The 23,923-nt window shown below is 43.5% G+C and overlaps 1 protein-coding gene across 1 annotated transcript in view; it reads right to left on the reverse strand.

Moving 5' to 3' along the window:
- The window catches only part of KPNA1 (karyopherin subunit alpha 1), a 311,573-nt gene extending 292,729 nt beyond the window's left edge, over positions 1-18,844 (reverse strand). Inside the window, exon 1 of the mRNA XM_085621023.1 lies at positions 18,633-18,844. The gene's annotated coding sequence lies outside the window, so the exon portion shown is untranslated. The remainder of the gene's footprint in view (positions 1-18,632) is intronic.
- Positions 18,845-23,923: the final 5,079 nt, after the last annotated feature.

Genomic DNA, 23,923 nt, shown 5'->3' on the forward strand with positions numbered 1-23,923 from the left:
ATATATTCCTCAGGTGGTTCATCTTCTTTAAAGAAGTGAAATACTTTTGTTACTGGATTCGATTCTGGGAATACAATCCATGAATAGAATACCTCTGTCTGAAAAGATTCATGTGCCTCTATCACAAAAACTGCTCTACCACCTCTTGGTGATAGGCCCGGTTTTATAAGTTTTAGGGTGATGGCTCTTCTCAAGTTTGGATGGATGTTTATAACACCCTCATCGGTTTCATTTAAACCTGTAAAATTAAAAGCTGTTATGACTGGATCAATCTCAGCATTCTCCCCGTTCTGGGACATTGTTTTTGAAAGAATGTAGAACAAGTTTCAAGGAAACAAAGATAAGGTGCACAATATTTTGGAACACCGTATCCTTCAACGTTGAACAAACCAAATAGCTAATATATAGGATTTTTGTCCTATTCAGCTTTGGCGGATACTTAACCCTACCCACTCCAGACGTCTTATGGTGTATGTGAGTAGGAGGCTCTGAGAAAAGCACGACTGATTTACTCAGTATCTAGCGTTAAATTAGTGCCTTACCAAACGTTTGGGCGCCATGTAGTGTGGTTCCTTTTTCCCTAATAGGCTCTGTGCATTGGAATAATATACCCTATAGATTTGGCATAGAACTGAGGTCAGTATGCCCCTATCGATTATATTAAACTTAATTTGTACCAGCTAACTAAGAAGCCACTAGAAACACCTTGTAAACAAGGGAGTAGTTTCTGGCAACCGCATAAACATGACAACTTTGTTTCCCTTTAGAATCGGAACCCTCAGAATCGTGGAAACAATAGATAACAGTTTCACTCAGCTAATCGTGCATGCTTAGTTTTCTCAGAGTTACACAGAAAGAATAGACGGGTGTTTCAATGAAAAACAAAACAGTATGCAAGATATATTATGTACAGCGTAAGCAGTAGAAAGAAATAATACTGCGCTAGCATTATCTTTTAGCTACAACACATTTTTAGCTTGTTATTTATGCATATGAATATATGCATGCATTTTTAGCTTGTTATTTATGCATATATTCATATGCATAAATAACAAGCTAAAAATGCGAGTACTCATGAGATGCTTCTCCAACTAGTTCAACCCCAGTGTACCTAACCTAAGTGTAGTATAAGGTAAGAAGTAGGTGCTGTATTCTATAGTAGGATATGCTATAGTCTAGTATGCTACGTTTAGTATGCCAAGAGTCCCTCTAGGTTCTAGTCCACTCCATACCTTAAGAATGAAAGAGGTGGTCTCGAACTTTAACACCCCGCGAAGGAAGTCAACGCTGGAAGCTGGATTCTCTGCAGGCAGGGATGACAGCGTCTCTAGTCAGTGCGTCAGGCCGGGATACGGGCTCCACTAAAGTCTAGGTCACCTCCTACTTGCTTGGGCACAGGAAGGTATATTTATACCTGGTAGGTGCCTTGGAATATTATCAATATTAGCATGGACGTAAAGTCGGGCAGAGGAAGCCGCCAGGAATGAACCCTTAAGGAATAGCGATTAATGCATAATAAATGAGTTCTTGGAGAAATCAATAATCCTGTGCTAGGGGAAACTCCCAAGAGCTTAAGGGTCTGGTTTCTAAGAACTCGTTGTGACGTTGGGGTGGACGGATGTAGGTGACCATGCCTGTATTTGAATTGCATGGCTAATGCCTAATTAAGGACTGGGATCTTATGCCTATGTAAGAGCAATTCAAATTGTGCCTATACAAGGACATGTTTCAGGGAAACCTATATACGGACACCTAAAGTGGAATACAACACCAATGGCCAATCCATGTATTCAATTCCAGTCCAGGTGGAAAGAGCCGGCAAAGCTTCTGTATTGTTAGCGGGCATTGGGTGGTGGGACAAATGTCAATTAGTCAGACTGCCGAATCAGCAAGCCATCATCATTACTGACAGAACTAAACCAGTTTTGGAATCAGACTGCTCAACTAGGGTGCAATCATTTTGAACTGGTGTGTGTTTCAGCCTCAACTGACGAGGGTGTTTCTGGTAGTGCCTTTTACCCACTGCCCATTTGAGTCAGCACCTCGGTGTCTAACCCGACTGACACTTCAGTGACAAGGTCCCGCACTATCAAAACTTCTTCGAAATGTAGAGACTTTGTAATGTAGTCATTCTTTGCTTGTGTTCAATCTATAACCCATAAAGTATCTTTTATCATTTTTCGTTGTAAAGGGAAAAGTGATGTAGCAAGTATTACTTGCGTATTGTTGTTTATTCTTGATTGAGGACACGTAGCTACCCTGCCCTCGAATGCGATTTACTTACAAAAGTTGCCTGGCGTTCCTGGGAAATGGTTGTGTTCCACAGCTGTCCCTGTAGCATGGGATTTCGACCGGCTGCGTCGTGGGCTGCTGCATTACAATAAACTTCTTTGGATGAGGACACCGCCTCTGAGTGAATCCATCTCAACAGGAAGGCGTCCAGGGGGCTAAGGAGGTTACAGAGCTTTACGCCATTTCGGGAGGCACTAAATTACAAAGCTGCAGCCTTTCTTGAACATTGATTCAGCCTAGACTGTCGCACAGCGTCTCGTGTCCGATCCATACAGGGGCCGTTTCTGCAGCCAAGGAACCCAACCAGAGGACCACAGGGTATGGGCTGTGTCGGCTGGAGACTCTGCGGGGAGCGGCAGTGAGTAGCCCTTGGGCCTCAGTGGCCTATCTGCATGCATCCCCGCAGCTGACAGGGCCGCGCTTCATGCTGGAAACAGGTCCCCTTGACCTGGCAGCCCATTAAGCTGCCCCCAATCAAGGTGAGCGTCGCATCAGGTGAGGGGGGGGGGGGGGCAAGGGAGGGGGGGGGGGGTGAGAGAAGGATTTGTGTACAGGCAGCTGAGATGTCCGAGGCCCTCCCCCCTGTGATTTGCACGCTTCGAAACCAGAGTTGAGTCTGCGTGGATCCTCCATTCCTCTGTGTGTAGGCCATACTGTTGCTTATGGGTGAAGATTCTCTGCTTGTGTCCCCTTGGCTGAGACCAACTTGGGGGGTGCCCTGGACAGCAGGGCGCAGGGCCATCTCCCATGTATCAGGCGAAGGACTGGTAACCACTGGGCTCACCACATGTCCGGGGACCCGGTCCGAGGCCTAGATGGAGTAAGCAATTGAAGGCCTGATAAGTTTCCCTGGGTGACAGACTACCACAGTAGGCCCAAACATCATACCGCTCGGCAACAGTAGAGAAGGCTACACCTACTGGCGACCCTTGGGACACCCAAAGCAGGGTTCTTTGTGCAGGGGCCATTCGAGATACTCCGATTAACTCTGTGGCTCAGCGGCCTACCCCACAAAAATCAATAGGATACCGGGTGCCACTGGTATAAACTGTGTCCACATAGCCTGTCCACAAGCAGTACGTATTGTAGGGAGGGCTGGGAACCCTTCCTGCAAAATTGAGACAGCGCTAAAAGGAGCTCCCCGATGTGGCTACCACCACCTAACTATTTCACTGACACAGCAACTTATGAAGGAGCTTGGACTGCTCGTGCCATAATTTGTCAGGGCGTGAGGGATGAGGAGGATTCCAACACGATACCAGGTACCCACCACTAAGCAACACAGACAGCGGAGCTTGCTTCACGATACCAGTGAACGGCATCCATTGATATTAAGACAGCCTGAATAAGGATGCATAAGGGGACCCAGAGATGTTTCTGGATCGCTACCTGGAAGCGTACACTGTACCAGGGCTGCGCATGACGCTTTTCCTCCCAGACTCTCTTGGGTGACCAGGGGAATGGTAGGTCCAGGGGAGAGGGAGTGGGAGTGGGCGGTCGGCGACAGCTGACTTTGTGCCAGTGTGTCCCTGGCCGGGCTGATGAGAAGGCGCAGGGCATCAGACTGTAGAGACCACTGTCTGCTCAGACAGATATTGCCAGAAAACTCTCCCACAACCCACACAGATGTGAAGCTGGATAAAATATTGAAGCAATTGTAGACACTAGAGAAGAGCTGCCGCGGCAGGATTGACAGTTGGAGTGGGATTGTTAAGCGATAAAAACTCACTGCTCGTGTTGACCATATGGCATGTGCAATAAATGAATTCGGACCCTGAAAAATTGGAACTGGAGGGAAAGGTCCGGTCTCTTACTGCCAAGGTCCAGTAACTTGAATGTAGGGCGGAAAACTCTGAAGGGCAATCTTGTCGCAATATCTTAATCATTGGCCTCCTTGAAGGAACAGGGGGCTCAGATTCAGTGCAGTTCTTTGTGACCTGGTTCCGCAGGTGGTGACAACTACTCAATGGTAGCCTTATTTTGTTGATAGAGCGTACCCACTAAGTTCTAGCATGCAGGCCACCAGTGGGGGCTCCCCCTAGGCCGGTGGTGGCCAGACGGATGAATTACAGAGACAAAGAAACCATACTCTACCGACCCTATCAGCAGGCCTAATCCTGTATGAAAATACACACATCTATCTCTTTCCAGATTACACTATGGCAGTGCAGCAGCGCAGAGCCTCCTCTGGAGGAGGAAGCTCTGACAAGTCAGCCTCAGATGCTCATTATGGTTTCCTGCCAAGCTTAGGGCCATGGTCAACAATTCCAGCTATTTTTTCACCGAACCGATGGGTGCCTGGGACTGGGTGTAGCAATGTCAGTGTCCTCGGCTCTTATGGCCCCTAGCGCTCCTCAGCACAGATAACAAAATATTTGCTTCTATACTGGCCAAGTGGCTAGCCCCATTAGTCCTATCACTAATCCATCCCGATCAAAAAGTAATTGTTCCCACGAGAAGTACATCCCTTAGTATACGCAGACTGTTTCGTGTACACGCATATGCCCCAGATAAATGGCCTTGCTCGGGGTGACTAGTTCTCGATTAAGAGAAGGCTTTTGACTCTTTAGAGTGACCTTACCTTGCTGCTGTGTTGCGTAAATATGATCTAGGAGAGAGTAACATACATATGGTGAGCCTCCTCTATCAACACCCTACGGTGCGGGTCAAAACAGGGAAACTGATCTCTGGTGCCTTACAAATAAACCGTGGGACACGGCAAGGGTGCCCGTTGTCCCCATTACTCTTTTCCCTTGCGATGGAGCCCTTGGCGGCACTCCTCAGACAGTGGAGAAAATTGGGGCATACCATTGGATGGCTGCCTGCACATGGTCTTGTTGTATGTAGACGACCTGCTATTGTATATAAGGGATTTACAGGCCATCCCCCCCAGTAATAGCAGACATTTTCCAACGATTTGAAAAAATGTCAAGTCTCAAAGTGAACAGGACAAAATCTGGCGTTTACTCCTTTACTGACACTGTAGCTGAAACGAATATCGCTATTAATGGTGCCACCTTGGCCCGGTACTCGTCCATGTTCAGGTACCTAGGCATTTATATATACAGATCCCCCGCTGATATTTTAGAAGGCAACCTCGTGCGGGCCATAACCGCAACAAGAGCGCGAGTACGCTTTTGGAAAACATTGCCCTTAAGTGTGAGGAGTCGTGTGACCTTAACAAAGATGATAATTCTACCACGACTGCTATATCACTTTTCAAACCTCCCAGTGTATGTCCCTGTTGGGCTTCTCCGCACTCTGGAAGGCATCTTCCGCGATCTGATCTGGATTACCGGCAGACCGCGAATAGCTTTAAGTAAATTGTATGCGCCCACGCGCAGTGGAGGTCTAGTGGACCCAAATATGGAACTATACTATCTAGTATCTCGGCTACAATGGATGGCAAAATGGATGAGTGGGAAGGGGCTGGAGAACACTGCAGCTATGACATCGCCGTGTTCGCAATCCTAACTATTACACTTCTTTCACCCCATCACCCGAGCTCCATGCCCACCTCCGATATATTTCACATTAGCTCACAGGTGTTATCGACGAAGTCCCTATTTAACCGCGATACTCCGCCCTATGCCCCGCAGCTACCGTTAGCAGGTACTCCCAGAGGTACAGGGAAAATATCGGAAACTCAACTACTGACTTGGCATGCGGCAGGTCTAGTCACAATAGTTGATTTATATGTGGAGGGCACCCTTCTAACATTTGAAAATTTAGCCATAGACAATGGTATCCCTGCGGGTCAATTTCTTCTTCACACCGCTATAGTGCAGTCCTTTACGACCGCCTGGGGAGACATGACAGTAGAGCCACAGACGCACTTGGTCATGCAATACCGGCATGTCATGGGGGAAGGCTCACACATGGTACACTGGCTGGTGGAGGCACTCCCTATGCACACACTGAAACCGCTTCCGAGACTTCGCGAGAAGTGGGCTGTAGACAAGGGACACCCATGGACTGACAAAGAGTGGGATACAATACTCGCCGGCTCCGCGTACATACCACGCATCTCCAGATTCAAACTTATACAGACATACATACTGCACAGGGCGTACCTCTCCCATACAAGCTCAACGAATACTTCAGTCTCATTACCTCTGTCTGCCCCAGAAGTAAGTTTGTTGGTGCTGATCTTCTGCACATGCTGTGGTCTTGTCCCTCACTTCAACTATACTGGCATGCAGTTATAGAAACATTAACAAAATGCACTGGGTCATCCCTACAGTCCAACTGGGAGGTCTGTGTGCTGGGGTTGTACCCACGGACAAAGCAGAACAGGGTGATCTCCAGATTCAGAGATCTGGGTCTGATAACAGCTAAACGTCCCATCACGAAGATATGGAAGCACAGCGATCCCCCAGCACCGGGTAGCTGGGAGAAATCCCTTATAGTGTGGGCACAAGCTGAAAGTACCACGCTGCACAGAGAAGAAACTGCGGGGCTACGTAAATACCAATAGCAGGCCTGGGATGACTTACTTAAAGCACTCACACGGTCAGACTCTGCAGGGCAGGAATCACCGGCCCCCAGTACGGCAGAGGAAGTTAGAGCAGTAAGACAATTCCCCCACCCCCACCGTAAGTCACTGCTTAATATGACTGTATTGTGTGTTGTCACGTCTGATTGTCAGGCTTATTATTCTTTCCACATAACAGCAACGCACCAGCCCTACTGTATTCAGGCACCGGTATCATGGCACAGTCACTTACAGTTTTAGATGGCGTCCTATCTTTTTCCTATTGTTAGTTTATTAGTGGAAAATATATTTTGGGTCTGGATACATTTATTGTACACAGAGACAACAAGATACGCAATCACCACAATAATGCAGAAGCACGAGTAATGATGCAGTTGTGAGTTACAGTCATGCTTGTAATAACTGGTTTAATGGTAAAGGACACTGTATTCCCAGTAATGTTTATGTATAAATGTTGTCAGGTTACTCTGATTTATAATACATTGTATTTATCTGTAACAGAAAACCCAATAAAGATATTTAAAAAAACAAAATATTTTTTTTTTTTTTTTAAATCAATGCTTGGAACAGACTACACGTTTTTCAGTAAAATTACCGCAGTGTGCCGGTTGCACCTGAACCAGAATGACTATATCCCAGGTAGATCAACCACCCTTAATATCTGTAGATTACACAGAATAATGGAGTTAGGAAAACTGCAGTTAGGAGGTTTAAACTCGTCCACGTCAATATTCAATATACTCTTAGAGAAGCATTAATCCTTAAAGTCTCTCTATCCACATCCAATTAGAAAACAGATTTTGAAGCAGAATCTGAATCCATTTTTCTCAGAAATATAAACTTCACATATCAAATCCATACTTGCAGCTAAAACCATATTGTAAGAAATGCGGTTATCTGGGCTGGGTGACTACCCACCACAACTCTTGTCAGAGTGAACTCACAGTCACTCAAACCTGAACTCAAATCCCTGGTTGCTATGGCACAGAGCAGACAGGCTTAACTTAGTGCAACGTGTAAAGTAAATATGCAGTAACAAACAGTAAAAGGTTGCAAACCAAAATAATAAAAATTCAAAACCCAATTAGTAAAACAGAACAAACAAAATGACAAAAATCCATTAGGGGGAACAGATCTGCTTTAACGTTTTACGTAGCAATAGAGCCAAGAAGCATAAAGTACCAAAGATAGTCAATGGTTGCGGTAGACCGGAACCTAGACATAATTTGACACAGAACACAATGGAGCGCGGAATGTATAAACCAACCACAATACCTGGACAAGGATCTTACTTTAGACAATCAAGTCCGAATACAACCACAGGAGTACACTTAAGCTCCCGAAGGCCTCAGGAGAGGTACCAGACAAGGCCCAACCAACAAGGCCCAGTCCAGACCATGCCTAGTTGGCAGTGGTCAGCTGGGCAGTTGCAGGCAAGGCCTCTTGTAGCTTGTCATATCCCCGTAGCTTTAAAAGGAGGCCAGTTTTATGACCCTCAGAGTCTACTTCTTTGTTCTGAGTACAAGATGGAGAACACAAGATGGAGATCTGGCCCAGTGTTCTAGGCTCTTCTCAGGAAGTAGACAACAGGTTCAGTACTCTTCTGATCTTCCTCAGGTACGGGAGAGGTCTAAAGGGGGAGCCTGGAGATGCCACATTAAAGCTTGGCACAAGCTAGTGATTGGGAAGGACACCTGGCCATGCCCCAACCAATAGCCAACAGCCAACCCAATCACTATAGACATTTTCAAGTTAGTCTTCAGTCACACTAAAATTGAGGTTTAAGGCCTGAGGTGTGTATGGGTACTGTGATAATCCTAGTGTCCTTCCACACCAAACACTAAAATCCAGATTGGGGCAATCACTCGGCCTCCAAATAAACCCAGAGATAGAGGTCTAGCAGAACAAACCTGGGTTTTCCAGCACTCAGACAGCAGATACACAAAAACTGTTTTGGCATCCTGCTTTCAAGTGCACCTCTAGTGTTATTTGTAAACTCCAGCACACCTGTCCAGCAGGATTTGGCACTGTAATTTCAATTAGAGGCTCACTATGATGACTGAAGCCTGCCAGGGTGACCAAGAAAGGGCCCTTCCTAGGTGCCAGCCAGCATTTGCCTTGCCTCTTTGAAGGTAATCTAGTTCCTGGGCCAACCCCACTGGTAATCCTGTACAAGGGAATACCACCACATCTCTGCTCAAGGCCTTCTGTTCTCTGCTTTGGAAGCAGTTTCCACGCATCTTCAAAAGCTGGTAGGCAGAAGTCTGATAAATAAATGGGCCTCCAAAGTCTTTAGGCAGGAAAAAGATAACTTTCTAAAAGTACCTTTTCATTATTATTTATCAAAAATCCGGTTTGACCACTGAACTGGGTTTGTAATAGTTACTAAATTAGTTATTTTTCTAGGTGTTTTTAAACCGATATTAGCATTATTAAATGCAACACCTTATTTTCCTATGGAACAACCGGCCTTGCTACAGTGAAAATAGCTTTTGGGGCTTGTTCAATGTAAGGAAATGTTTAACATTTAATTCCTACATATCCTACTATTAAATACCGTGTACCCTGCCTTATGGGCAATAAGGCCTAAATGAGGGGTACCATGATATTTAAAAATAAACTTTTGACCTCTTAAAAATAAACTGCGTGTTGAAGCTTCAGCAGGCCGGTACCTTAGTATCTACTCAGCGTGGAAGCGTCTCCTCTCCTTTACTAGTGAAGGTGAGGTTCTGCTATACCAAAAAGGTAGCCTCAGGGGTTCTACCACAATCGATATGTTGAGAGTATGATTATGTTGATGAGCCTAAATTAACAACTAATTATGCAAACTAGCCTTGTCGCTCTAGGATGAAAGATAGCGATGACTTTTGTACAGAGTATGTTAATCCTGTTATGTACATCATGTGCGGGGGATTTTACTAAGAATCCTCATGCATAATAAATTAGTCTAGTTTCAAAGGAACCAATCAACATTTATTCAGCACATTGCTGGGTAAAAGGTCAGTGCTAGAACTGTTATGCAGAGCAAGGTAGGACAAATTTAGGTAAATGGTCACTTTGCTACTTAGGACTACGTTTGGGAATATAACAGTGGCGCACAGGCACTTTGTCACCAATTAGCAAGGATAAAGTGCACAGGGTTCTACAGCCAGAAAGAAAATAGGGCCCAGATTTTCCTTAACGTTACCTTGTAAGTCATCATATGCTGTCAATTTCTATGTTAAACTTTCCCAGGAAGAACATTAGAGAAGTTCCCTCTCTACTACACTTGAATCATTCCTAGCTAACACCTTGACATGGTTTAAAAGTAGACATGTGCTCTTGAACCACAGCATTAACGCCAGTTTTTAAAATGTACATTCTAGAATGTAACCATTTTCACTTTATAGGGTTAGATAGGCCTAACACGTTCCTAGAAATAGCAGCCACTTCAAAAGATATGGACTCAATAGATTAATTAAAATGAGGATGACAAATTTAACAATGAATTGATCTATCACAATATGCAGCTCCTCAATGAAGTAAAAACAATCTACATCTGAGGATGTAGAAGAGGTAAATGTTCAAACACCTCTTCACCTTCCTAACTCAAAAGATTTAAAATAATGTTTTTTTCGATTCTATCCTATGACTTGAAAGCGTATAATTTATAAATAACTGTAGTAATTTATCCCACTTCATGGCAGGTTGTCCTGGCCCACTAAGAAAAGAGGGTCGATTACTGCACGGCTGACATGGAATAATAAGATTTAACAAAATATGTTACTCACAAATTCACAATACTTAGATATACTAGTAACGTGCAGAAAATATCCAACTGAACGGGACTGTAAAAATAATAAACGGGACTGTAAAAATAATGAGCTATCTAGATATTGACTATTTTGAAAAACAATTGGTCCTTCAAAATCACTTTGGTGTAAGAACAATGAATATAGACCGGAATCAGCGCTATATTAATTGGAAATGTCCAGCCGGACATATAGATTTAATAATGTACATGATGAATTGGATATATAAACAACAAAATAGAGTGGGACACAGTCCTATGTCCTTCAACAAACAAAACACTTAACCCCTTCAGTGCCCATGACGAGCTGGACTCGTCATGGGCCGCGGTGGCGCTGTGCCCATGACGAGTCCAGCTCGTCATAGACCCCGCCCGCTAATGCAACGGCCGGCACTGGGCGGGGAAAGGGGCGGGCACTGAAGGGGTTAAAGACCATCACAATTTTGAAGACATTTTTTTCAGGCTAAACAAACAAGCTTAACACCGATAGAAAATAAAGAGGCAAGCTTTTTAGACGGTAAACAGTCATGCACAATTTTTAACTCATGTGTATAACATGCATGCTGTTCAGCAGGTCGACTACGTCATCACATCAGAGCTTCTCGCCACTGGCCACCTTCACGAAAGTGAAGTATGGAGGCCACCGCTCAAGGCTATCCCCCGGGTTAAGTGCTGCTCTTTGTTTAGCATATTCATTGTTAACCTAGTGATTATATTATTCGAATTGTGGGTAAGGAGGGTATGAACAGGGTGGTAACTGGCTCATTTATTAAGTTGATGTCTGTTTGGATTGGATGCTAAAGGGGATGGTTTTTGACACTAGCCAAAAGCCACAGTCTACAAAATTGTTAAAAATAACTTCTAGATGTGCAGTGTTTGACATACCTACTGGGGGTAATGGGTAGGAGAGAAACTTTAATGCTATATTCCTTATCATGCAAAAAGAACAATTTATGGGCAGAATGCAGAACAATGTCATACATTCACCCCAGTACAGAGATCTGGGCCTAAATCCATCGTTTTTTTGCTCACCATGCCATTCCAGTGTGGACCCAGCCATATGCAAATCAGTCTTGACCCTGCGCCCAATAGGAACAGTCCAGCCCGAACTGCCAGGCCAGGTCCTCCCTAGACTGGAAACAGGCATCCTAGGAGCGGTTTCGGGCTTTCAGCCCTCATCAGCTAGGATAGCTTTACTCAAGTGGCATGGGGAGCACAGGACCCACGTCTGGGCATACCCGTCCCACTCGGGGTGACAAATGCAAAAACAACAGTTGATGACCAGAATGCAGAACAATGTCATACATTCACCCCAGTACAGAGATCTGGGCCTAAATCCATTTTTTTTGCACACCATGCCATTCAAGTTGGCAGGGTATGCCCAGACGTGGGTCCCTTGCTCACTTTGCCACAAGATTCAAGCTAGCCTGGCTGATGAAGGGTGTTACCCAGAAACCAGTCCCAGGATGCTTGCTTCCAGTTCAGGGAAGACCTGGCTTGGCAGTTCGGGCTGGACTGTTCCCATGAGGCACAGGGTCAAGACTGATCTGCATATAGCTGGGTCTGAACTGAGGTGGTGAAGTGAGCTAAAGAATGATGATTGATTCAACCCAGATGTGTGACTGGGGGCGAGGGTCTGAAAAGTTTCAGCACTCAGTCCATCATCGCCTTCTGTTTGCTATATTCCTTATCATGACATCCGTACAAGGAAACATAATATTTTCATTCATGACTTTGAACATGCCAGTTGAATAGCCCACGAAAGGTGCACCTGGACCTACATAAAGTGCAAGTCACCCTACTCCAAAAAATGGATTTGACCGCCAAAACAGTCTGTTTGTATGTATATATTTAGCCTGCGTCATTCTCGCCCTAAACAAGGGATGTGGCCATCATTGTCAGGAAAGGGCTGCAATTATGTCAGTTGTAATCAGTGTCTGGTGACTAGGAACAAAATGTTACAGTGTGGGAGGTGCTTGGAGGTGAACCATTATCACCACATATGGGCCTAATGTAGACGACTGGTTTCATTCAGGTGTTGTGGCATAAGGGCCTCTTAGTGTCCCCTAAGAGAATAATTTGGGGTGGGTACTTTAACCCTGTGCTTAACAATACAGCACAGATCACCTATTGCCACTCCTCCACAGCCACACTTGACAGAAATGATGCTACACAATATGGTGGACGTGTGGAGCAACAGGAACCCAGATGCCTATGATGGGCCATGTGTACCTGCAGTGCAAAACACCTGGTTTAGTCTCCCAAGATGTATATTCCTGAACTGAGCCGCATCAATGAGCATCCCTTAAGAAAGCTCTCAGATTGTTTACCACTACCACTCGAAAACCAGATTCCTGGGGTGAATCACGCCTTCTGGGGGTGCCACTTACACTGGGGGCACTAGCTGATGTGTTTGGGGAGGAGCTAAAGAGATTTTAGAATATTTTTTCTTATAACACAGGCTCGTGGATAGTTATAAATAAGGCTCTCTGTTTTACGGACTTTTACAGATAAATACAGACAAAAAAAAAAAAATGTGTTTTCGGTCTGCATTTATTTTTAAAAGTGAATAAATACAGAAAATCGTGGTTATTTTAAGTGACTCTCCATGCTGACTCATGAATTATGGGCCAGCAGCTGATCAGATGGGACAGCATTGGAATTAAAAATGGGATGAAATTTCTGTAAATAATGGCATATTGTCAACATACATTTATGGTATAATGGTAGTATTTACCAGTGGATGTATTCTTATATAATATTTGACAGCTTATAACACGGCAGGCATTAAAGTATCAGTTAAATAAATATGGAAATGTACAGTTTTACAACTTCATTTATACGCAAAACACAAAAAAATATGGATAAATACAGATAAAATGGCACAAAGATAAATATGGATAAATACAGACGTAAATGTTAAATGAAATACCATAAAACCAGAAGCCCTAGTTATAATACGCACTGAGAACTATTCAAAGGGGGTGTTAGGGGCATTAGCATGGTTAAACAAAATGGGATATTAAACATTCTCAAAGGCCATATGACTAGACTGGAGAAAAAGGATCCTAGAATCCTAGCACCTGCTGTCTTTCATAAATACGGGCATAAAAACCTTGCCAATCTCCTAGCTATCAGGAAACCCCCCAAAGATGGTCGTTCCCAACCAGTCTGGATTTATACCTGGCAGGTTCACAACACACAATTTGTTAACCATATTTACACTATCACATCAATTGAACGCTAGCCTGAACATGGCAGCCATCTTTTTGGAAACTGGCAATTCATTTCAATCACTTGAGCAGGAATACCAACTCAACCCATAGGAAAGAATGTGCATGTTGAGGTAGTTTGTGGGTTTGGGCTGGATAAAGTTGCTGTTAGCCAGCACAAAGCATAGATCCATGTGAATGGTCAGCTGCCCAGCCCAATTACTATTTGCAGAGGCAGAAGGGAGGGATTTCCGCTAATCCAAATCCTCTTCACTTTAGAGATAAAACTGTTAACATGTAAATTACAGCATCATCATAATACAGTCAGAGGTCTTCAATTCAGGGAGCAAGGGCTTCTCTTGTCTCTACACGAGGATGATATTTTGCTATTTGTTAGAGAGCCCAGGAGCATTGTAATACACTGGTCTGTGAAAACAGTAAATTTGGTTACCTATCAGGACATGCAATAAACTGCAAAAATCTCCAATATTCCCCCTAACAAGTTATATCCCTGCATGTCAGTTAGAATACCCGTTACAATACTGTAGAGACTCGGTTAAAGAAAGGCATTTGGATTAGCCCTGATGAGCAGTAACCCAAATTATGGTGTGGCTGTAACTAGACTAGAGAAGAAAAGTAATCCATGTACATTGCTACCTTGCATTTGCAGGGCGTAACGCTTTGAGGAAAACGATCATCGTACAAAAATGACTACCTGTTCCTTGATACTTCTGTGGTCTTGCCCCAACAATTCTTTCAAACAGTGAGGTCCCTTAGTAGCTATTTTAAACAGTATTCTGTGCTAGGTGCATGAATTAGGTGCTGGTGCAAAATGGTGTCACTGTTAAACCCTCCCCCTGATTTCCTCTTAGTGCATATCTTCCTTTGTTCACATGTAAAACCTCATGGTACACGTGTGATGGTCTCACAGATTGGGTAATATGACGGGCACAGCCCATCCCTTCACTCCTTGAAGTCACCACTCCTCTGCACCAGTGTAGCTGGACGACTAAACCACTGTGGGCTAGGGCATCAAATCCCATCTTGCTCGGCAGCTGCGGTCACAAGGCCGGCTAGGCTACCCTTAACAGCGATGAGTCTTTTTGTTTCATTTCTGGCGTCTAACACCAGTGCGCAGCTGATAGAGACAGACACTCTTAATTTGTTAGCCTTTGTGGCTTTTCGCAGCAGGAACTGTGCAAAATAACTGGGAGACCCAATCATGTCATGGGTCGCTTATGGCATTGCTCTCCAATGCCATCTGCATTCACTGGTTGTTACACTCACTGGGAGCATGCTGAGCATCTCTTCCTTGTCAAGCTCTTATGCTGCAGGACCACGCACGCTAGTTAGGCAGGCATCTAGGCACCAGAAAGTCCCTCAGCAGCTCCTGAACACTTCAGGTGAAGCCCTTTACATTTAAGATACTGGCTGTCCATGAGACTGCTTTGCAGCTCTTGGAATACTATGAGGAGCAATCTCCTTCGTGGCTAATAAGAACTTGGGACTGTGATAAAAGTAGTGATTTTAAATCTAATTTTTATGCACTTTTACCAGACTTGGGATGGGGATCCACTGTCTCCAATTCCTAAGCCTTTTGGGGGCGGTTCTTTCTAGTGCTTTTTTAGGCTTCTCCCAGACACTGCCTTTGTGTGAAGTGACAGCTGGCTCCAAGCACGAGTACCAAAACATGAGCATAATGAAGTGTGATATCGCTGAACTCAGCAATAATCACCCTTCCTGAAGCAGTGATGGGGGGGCGGGGGGGCAAAAGGACAGGCCTAGCTTTGAAACTTCCTTACGTTGAACAACAGAACTGCAGGCCGACCCTCACTCCTATTAAATGGCAGTGCTGAGAAAGAATAAATCAGCAGCTCCTTCCTAGCAAAGTCTTAACAGGATATCTAAATGGTGTCCTGTCTCTACCCCCTACCTTCAGCGTCTCCAGCCACAGGAACGCACACAGTTACATTTTCCCTGAAGGGAAAGCTGGCCTTATCCTCCAACTTGTGCTAAATCAGGGGTGTCCAAAATAATCATACTTACTTCAGTAGTCAGTCAAACAACACACAAAGGTGAAACTTCACATGAGAGTGGTAGACCACACTCTTTCTGACAGAGGAAAAAAAGTTCTAGTCGCAATATAATAATAAAATGCGATACGCAGCCACCACAGCTTTATTGATGAACCTATTACAGCAGACAGTGGTTTGCTTTTTTTTTTATGCGGGTGTTCATGGTGCCCTGCTTTAGGTAACAGAACACTTTCTGGACCACATGTTGGGGACAGGCCTAGTACTCTGTGCTCGCACTACTTTACCATGATGGTAGGCTCAAAAGTAAAGCCAGGATACCAGTTTCATATGCAGCAAGGCACTCAGGACAGGAATACACAATCCTGTCCCAGTATTAACATGGGTCGCATGATCTGTTCCTTGTTGGCACAATAATTGAACAGGGGTGAAACACGCACAGTTGGCCTGGATTTACCTACTTCACTGGGAAATATAATGGAATATGGCAAGAAGGCTGTCTACCTGGCCAGAGAATGACCAATGTTCTAGAGATGCCCAAAGACTGCAGACGATCATTGGTTGTTTGGCAGGTGGTGCATGTGTGCGCTATTGCGCTTTTAAGTCTGGTAACAACTTTGTTACTCTGCTCCTCACATACCACTGAATTATTTTATTCAGTGTGTAATTGTTTTTTATTACTGTTGATGAGCGCAAGTGTTAAATGACACTTGCCTCTATCAATTCTCGCTATGAAAAGATATTTATGACAATTATTGTTGATGGAGACATGTAAGTTGGCTAAGTTGAAAAAATGAGATTTCATAATGCCTCGTAAAGTCATGCAGAATGTCCGAAACATGATAAAATAATAAAGGTAATCAAAGAGAGAAACAATGATAAGTAAACCTGTACAGATTTACGTGGTTTTGAGAAACAAAATATAGCTAACATAGAGAGTGTTGTAACAATAACTTTTAAAATACATGAAAATGACATTCAGCATGATAAAGCTCCTGAAATGATTAAAATGCGTTATCTAGTAATAAATCGATATTATGCAAATCTGCAGCTTTCTGTAACGTTACGTAGTGAAAATGTATTTCAGAGTGACACGTTAATATTTTGCTTTGAAAAACGATAACGTACAAATGTTATGAAGAGATGCTTTTTTAGATTTTTAGTAGTGCCTAAGATTTACATGTAACCTTTAAAGAAGAGTAGTAATTGAACTATTCAAGAGATATTGAAATAATTAGTGTGTAATTTATATTAATCAGAACACATCAATGATTCAGCGAAATTTCATGTAGGCCTCAGACGCTTTTCTTTCCTGCTGGAGTGTAAAATTCTATGAAGCAGTCACTTTGGACACAGATCTTTTCATGAAGTTTCTATTCGATATTGGTTAACAATGGATTAGTTTCTAGTTATGCAACCCTTTTGACAGAAATGTAGCAATATTATTACAAACCCAGGGAGAGCGCTTCGGAATGGACAGGCTGTGAGCAAAGTAAAGTTTTACCTACTTCCGTGGAAGGGATGGTAATGTAATACAAACTGAACTTAACAAACCTAATCAATTTGCAAAAGAATTACCTAATTCTCCTTTTATCCACTACTACTCTACAGTCAACCAGCAAATGTTCATTTTTTAACTATTTTATTGTGTGGCAATTTGTACTAAATCATCGGGTATTAAATCAGATTTAAAATGTGATTTCATGATTTGTCCATTAAAATTGAGGCTTTAGATAAATATTTTCATGAGTAATTGTTATTGTTTTTGTCTCATTCTTTTGGTCAATATTTACTTGTCTCAAGGTTTGTGCTTCAGTGCATGGGAAAGGTAATGTAAACAGGCATGAGTTTGGCAATTCTTTATGTTAGGTCCTCAAAGAAATTCCCTCACGTTCTCCAAATCCCTGTTAGCTCAACAACAAGATCCATTGGAAGACCATGGTTTAGTAAACAGGATTGTAAATAAATTAATGAGAAAGATATTCTAACTTTATGGGCCCAGTTGGAATAATAATAGATTGTGGTGTAGAGAAATAAGAATTTGGTAAGCTTTCCACTATCACCACTGTGATAGTCACATCATGTCCCATCTAAAATGAGAATTCGCTCCCAACCGATATTATTAGACAATATCCCTATATCATCACCTCGAAACAGGCTAAAGGCAGGTAAGCCTCCAGGTAGACAGATGTGTGCAGCTGGCGCCCACACATATCCGGCGCTTGGTCTTGGATAGCTCACTATGGATCCCCTAACTTACCAGCCAAGCGGTAGGTACATTCGCGGATGACAGGGCCAGGCAAGTGCTAAGTGCACCCATCGGTCTGACCTCGCTGATGCTTAAAGGCTTTGGCCTCCGATGAGACACAGACTGGGTGGTACTATTGGAGCTCGTGCCCCAGGAGGCACCCTGGCCTGGGTTTGACCTGCGTGCTGTTCCCCCTCTTCACCGATACAGCTCCAATACAGCCTGGCAACGTCCGACCGTGCACTCCTAACTCTATCTGCCACTGTCCAGACTGAATACCAGACTGATGAAGTGGCACAGGGCACCGTGGCCGCCTCCAGGGGTTTACCAGCCGACTAACATGCTAAAACGTGACAGGGGCACTTTGTCATCACCCCCGCCCCAGGTCTCCATGGGTGGGCAGATCCCCGTACTCGCTGGCACAGGCGGGGGCCTCAAAGCGGGGGGCGGGGGGGGGGCGGTGAGCCCCCCTTCAGGCACAGAGCGCGCGTGACCTTCCCCCCCTCGTCCCGGTGGTTCCTTGGCAGGGCATGGCGCTGACGCAGCTCGCACCGCCAGTTACCTTTTGCTGGGGCTCTCGGCAGAAGCGTCCCTCTCCCGTCGGCGGTCGGCAGGTGAGACGGCTGTCAGACGCACCCTGCGCGCGCACTCGCTCTCCGAAGGGTGTGTGGCCAAAGCCGATCAGCCCAGACTGGAGGCAGGCCTCGCAAAGATAGCCGGTATCTTTAGTGCGCACGTACCAGGGCTGGGTAAGCAAGCTTGACGGGCCTCTCCTGCCACCCCGCAAGAATCTGGGAGATGTAGTTTTTTCTGCCACTCCAGCTTTTTGTTGTGGGACGCTTAAAAACTATGTTTCCCAGAAATCTCAGCGGTCAGATCGGAACTGGTCTGAGTCTTAGTCCTAGCTTAAAAGCGTCTCGGGAAACGTAGTAAGCACTCCCTCTCCTTTAGACAGGCACAGCCTTTGTTAATAACACCAGAACTCGCTCTCCCATCATGCCTGAGTATTAAAGAAACTGAGCGTCAAACCTGCGTGTTGGTGTTCCCCTCATCCCGGCACAGGGAATGACGTCATTTGCGTAGGAAGGGATTCATGACATGGAAATAGAAAGGAAGATTAGAAAGGGCGACATTAAAGAAGTACTCCTTACATCAATTCAGGGAAATGCTTATGACTCAATTTCCAAACTCGGCTCAGGCTTATATTTGGAACCGCCGGTCCTTAAGTTATTGAAAGATTCCGTTTAAAAAGTATATTCTTTTACAAAAGGAGTATAAAACCACTGAATTGTGACCGAAACACACAGAATTTCATAGCTTTCACGTCTGAAAGTTTTAATTCAATGAAGAGCACAGAAAAACAAGCATTTACAATGCAATGGTCTCGGCATTGTTAAAGTTAGAGCTGTTGGCATTGCTCATGACATTATTCTTGTTTTTGTTTTTAAAACATTTAAAGAAACGGCATTGTTATTTACAATGTTAATAGCTTAATCACTCTCCAATGCGAGACCTATTGCATTTGCACTCACACACAGAGCCACCTACACACACAGTTACCCACACACAGACAGAGCCACCACGCATAGAGCTAGACACAGCCACACACACAGAGCCACATACACAGAGCCACACTCACAGAGCCACACATACACACACAGTGGCTTCCACAAACCTTCCAGCACCTGTGACGAGATTAGCAATAAATCATCATTTAACAGTGTTTAAGGCACGAGAAACCTAAAAAGGGTGCCAGGTAGTTGAAGCTCCCCCCACAGCCGAGCATCACAGCGAAGACCTGGTCTCTTGGTAACACCCACTAGGAGATATATGTCCCTTCCACTCTGGAACCATCACGCCCCACACCCCCTTTCCCGTCACACGTTCAAGGGTACCCCCTCGCCTGCCTGGCAACCGCATCCCATGCCCACCCCTTCCGTGCCCAGCTCATACATTCACAAAGCTTCCCCAGCTAGAGCCCTCCTTCCCTCCTCTCATTTTCACCTTGAAAAGATGGAGGGCAGGGAAGAAAAAAAATTCCCTCCCGTGAGCAACGCTCTTCTTCCTGCAGTTCTGGGAGCCATGCACGGAGAGCCTCCCCCCCGTCCCCGCCCCTACCGCCGCGGCCTGCGCAGCCCCGGGAGCGGTGGAGACGGCGCAGCTGCTGCAGATCGGTGCATATAAATTCTCCCTACTTCCATGGACAGAGTAATTCCACAGTCATACACACATACACTCATCATACGCTAGGGCCCATCACACCAACATTCATTCTATTACTCTATCCACACTAAATATACGAGAGAAATCCTAAATCAATCTGCATTAAAACTGAGGTCAATGCAACCTAATTGATTAGCCTTGAGTCATGATTCAAACAATAAGAACACATTTGGAAACTCAATAAATGACAAGGAAAAACCACCCGACACTGGAATTCAAACAAAGGTTATTTTTATCTAAATTAATTCAAATGAAAGTCAATCAATAGCAAAATCATTATTCTCATAGTTACCTATTCTAGCTAAATGTCATAATTGGGTCAGGACATGTCTCTCAGTAAAGTCTCCCGAGTCGCCGTCCTCTCAATCAGCATCGATCCTCTCGAGCATAAGTTCGGGAAGAAGTGGCCCTAGACCCTCTCTAGTCTAACACTATTTATAGCAAAACTTACACATTAAAAGTTACAAACAAGCTCCAAGCGTTCGTTGAGCAGAGCGAGTAGGAAAGGATGTTGACTCGCAACATTTAGAAAAACCTCCGCTCTCGAATATCTCAAAAATAAAAACACGGAAGAAGGAAGCACAACTAAAAAATGCAACATTCATGAATGCTCTTCCTCGGAATCATAGTGAAACCACCGCAAGGTTATCAAATGTTCATTGTGGCTCTTATTCTCTCCCAAGGATAACTGGCGTCGAGCCCGGAGCTGCTGTCCACACAGAAACTTTTAGTACAGATAGAGGCCGAGGACAGGTCTTCAACCATATTCGGCGAGGCCTCTCTTCGTGTTTCATTTACTCAAATGCAGGCTGTAAATATCGGCCATCTTTCAGTAGGCAAAAATGGACCATCTTAATTAAAAGAAACACAAAACAACGTTACTACATCGTAATGATTATACAGTGTTAATTCCCACTAATACCCTTATGTGTATGTAATTATCTAGCCATCTGCAACATAAAGAAGCATTAAAGCGTATTATTTCAAAGCGCGAACACATAACAAATAACACTTTAGCCAAACGTATTTAATTAATTAGCTCACCAACTTAGTTCACATATTATTTAAAACCATGCAATTGCAATCCCGCGTGTAATTCTTTCATTAGTAAGGTTGATTAGTCAGAGACTTGACAAAATTAATATCTAGTAATTAATTATTAGTAATTTTAATTATGACATATAAAAATATAAACTGATGTTCGGGTTTAAACAGAAAACCCTGCTCCAGCAATCCCCCCTTTGGTGATATATTATCACCACAAAAAAACAACCCCAAAAAAAAATTTTGTCCCAATTTCTTAGGAGAAATTCAAATGTCTTTTTGTATAACATTACACACCAGTCTCTCTTTCATCATCTCTTTTCGATTCTAGGTAAACACTCTCCCTAAATTCTTCTAATTCTATTTCTTGTGGGTCTCTCTTTGACCTCTTTTGTTTCTTTTCTGTATTTTCTTTTATATTTTTATTTTTCCCTCTCCTGTTTTTACAACACAAACACCCTAATCTAAGAATCAATAAAGCAACAATCACAGATGTCAATGGTAACAATATCTTACCAATTATGGTACTACCTATCTTAGCAATAAAGTTCTTAACAGCAATTATCTTATTAGCCATTTTAGTCCAGATACTTTCAGCTTCCAGTGGTACTAATTCTTCATGCAAATCAGTAATATTTTTGATATAGACCTTTAGATCTCTGCTTTCGTCAGGAATGTAAGTGCAACAATGTTGAACCTTCAGCATTCCACAGACTCCACCCTCTTTGGCCAATAGAATATCAAGGGCAAGTCGATTTTGCATAGACATGGCGCGTAAGGCAACCATTTCCGTATTTACCAAAAGAAACCCTCCAGCGGTGCTTGTCGATAAGCGATCCACCACTGTTGACAGTTTCCGAATTCCATAAGCATTTAATGAAATTCCCACTGCTGGAATCAAAGCTCCAAAAATATCTCCTACAATTTCTGACCAAGTTTCTCTCTTAAAACGTGTTAGTAGATTAATCTGTTCTGCATCTTCTATCTTATCTATATGGAAAATCTTTGGAAAGACCAGGCCAACATAACATGTGCCATACCAATGGTCAGGCAACCTGTAATAAGCCTTATTCCCACAAATATAATATACTCCCGGGAAAACTGGATCTTCTCCTCCCTTGAATCCCCATCCTGTTGCAATAAAGTATGTATCATGACACTCACTAGTCCCAACAAAATAATTATCATATTGGGATTTCCTTCTGGTAATGCATAGTTTACCCTTCTGTGGTGCATCTAAAGCCAAAGTTGGACTGGCCCCTCTCTTCAACTCCTTTCCCATCTCAATATCCCATATTGTCTCACTCATTTTATATTCCCCTGCCTTTTCATGCATGCTCACTCTCCTTTTCTCTACCATGTCTAGGAAAGCCTTTTCTTCTTCTTTCAAACTACAGGTTAGATTGTTTCTAAAAATGTTAATTCTTCTGTCTCAATAAAAATCTCACCAAAAATGTTAGCTTCCTTAGCTGGATTCAGTTTTTTATTCATAGGCAATTGCCCAAAAATGTTATTAGACATCTCATAATCTATTTTCCCTAGCAAATTAAAAACACTACTTAACACACTACATGAAATCCCATACGTAGCCGGAAGATGGTGATAAGTAACTCCCTCCGAAACGGATGCTGGCAATTGCATACAGACGTAGCAATCCCTTACTTCCATTGTCTTTACGTATTCATACAACAACTTTGAAAAAACATTGCTAGAAAAATCATTAATCGATCTATCTTTATGTATGTATATGTTACTAATTCTAGTTGGCACTACTTTCTGTGAACTCTTCTCTATGTTAGTCACATTCTCAGTATGTATTCCAAAAGTGTCTATTGTAACTCTAAAAATAACTAGTAAAGCAAGTACACTCCATAGTAGCATTAATAATCCTGTACAGCAGCAGCACATTCTACACCATCTTTTCAAGAAGGTACATCTACTTTGATTATTTTCTGTGTTAGCCATCTTATTACTTTGGCAGTATCTTTTGACTTAGCCTCTACTACTCCACTACTGAATTTCTAGAACACTAGATTATTTCAATCAGCTAATTTTAGATTTTCTTCTTTTCACTCTTCTCCAAGTGACTCCTTCAGTTCACTCAATTTGGATTTTCATCACTTTTCACTTCTTCTTCAGCAACATCAAACTGTATCAGATCTTCAATATCCTGAGCATCTGACTCTTCTCCAATGTCAGTCAAGATAACTTTCAGGACTCCAACAGTTTTCTCTTCCTCAACCACTTCCCGTAAGGTCCCCTCTGGATTTCCTTGACTTTCTGCCTCTTCTTCTTCAGACAGTGCCACATACGTCCATTCCGGTGACCTATACTTCTGGTTGGGCTTTCTGATTCTCTTGATCTCCTCTGGCTCTTTTGATTCCTTTTGTTTTTCACCCTTTGCTTGATTCTGACTCGACACCTCGTTCACCTGTTCAGCTTTCGATGAATTCGCTCGTGTCAGTCTGTACCTCAGCCTCTTTATCTTGTTAGGCCAAAGATCTCCTTTTACACTCCTTTTCGGTCTTACTTCTTTATTATTTCTTTCTCCGATCCAAGTTCTCTTTCTCAGAACTCGACCCTCAG

The sequence above is a fragment of the Triturus cristatus genome, chromosome 8, assembly GCF_964204655.1.
Source record: "Triturus cristatus chromosome 8, aTriCri1.1, whole genome shotgun sequence".
NCBI lineage: Eukaryota > Metazoa > Chordata > Amphibia > Caudata > Salamandridae > Triturus > Triturus cristatus.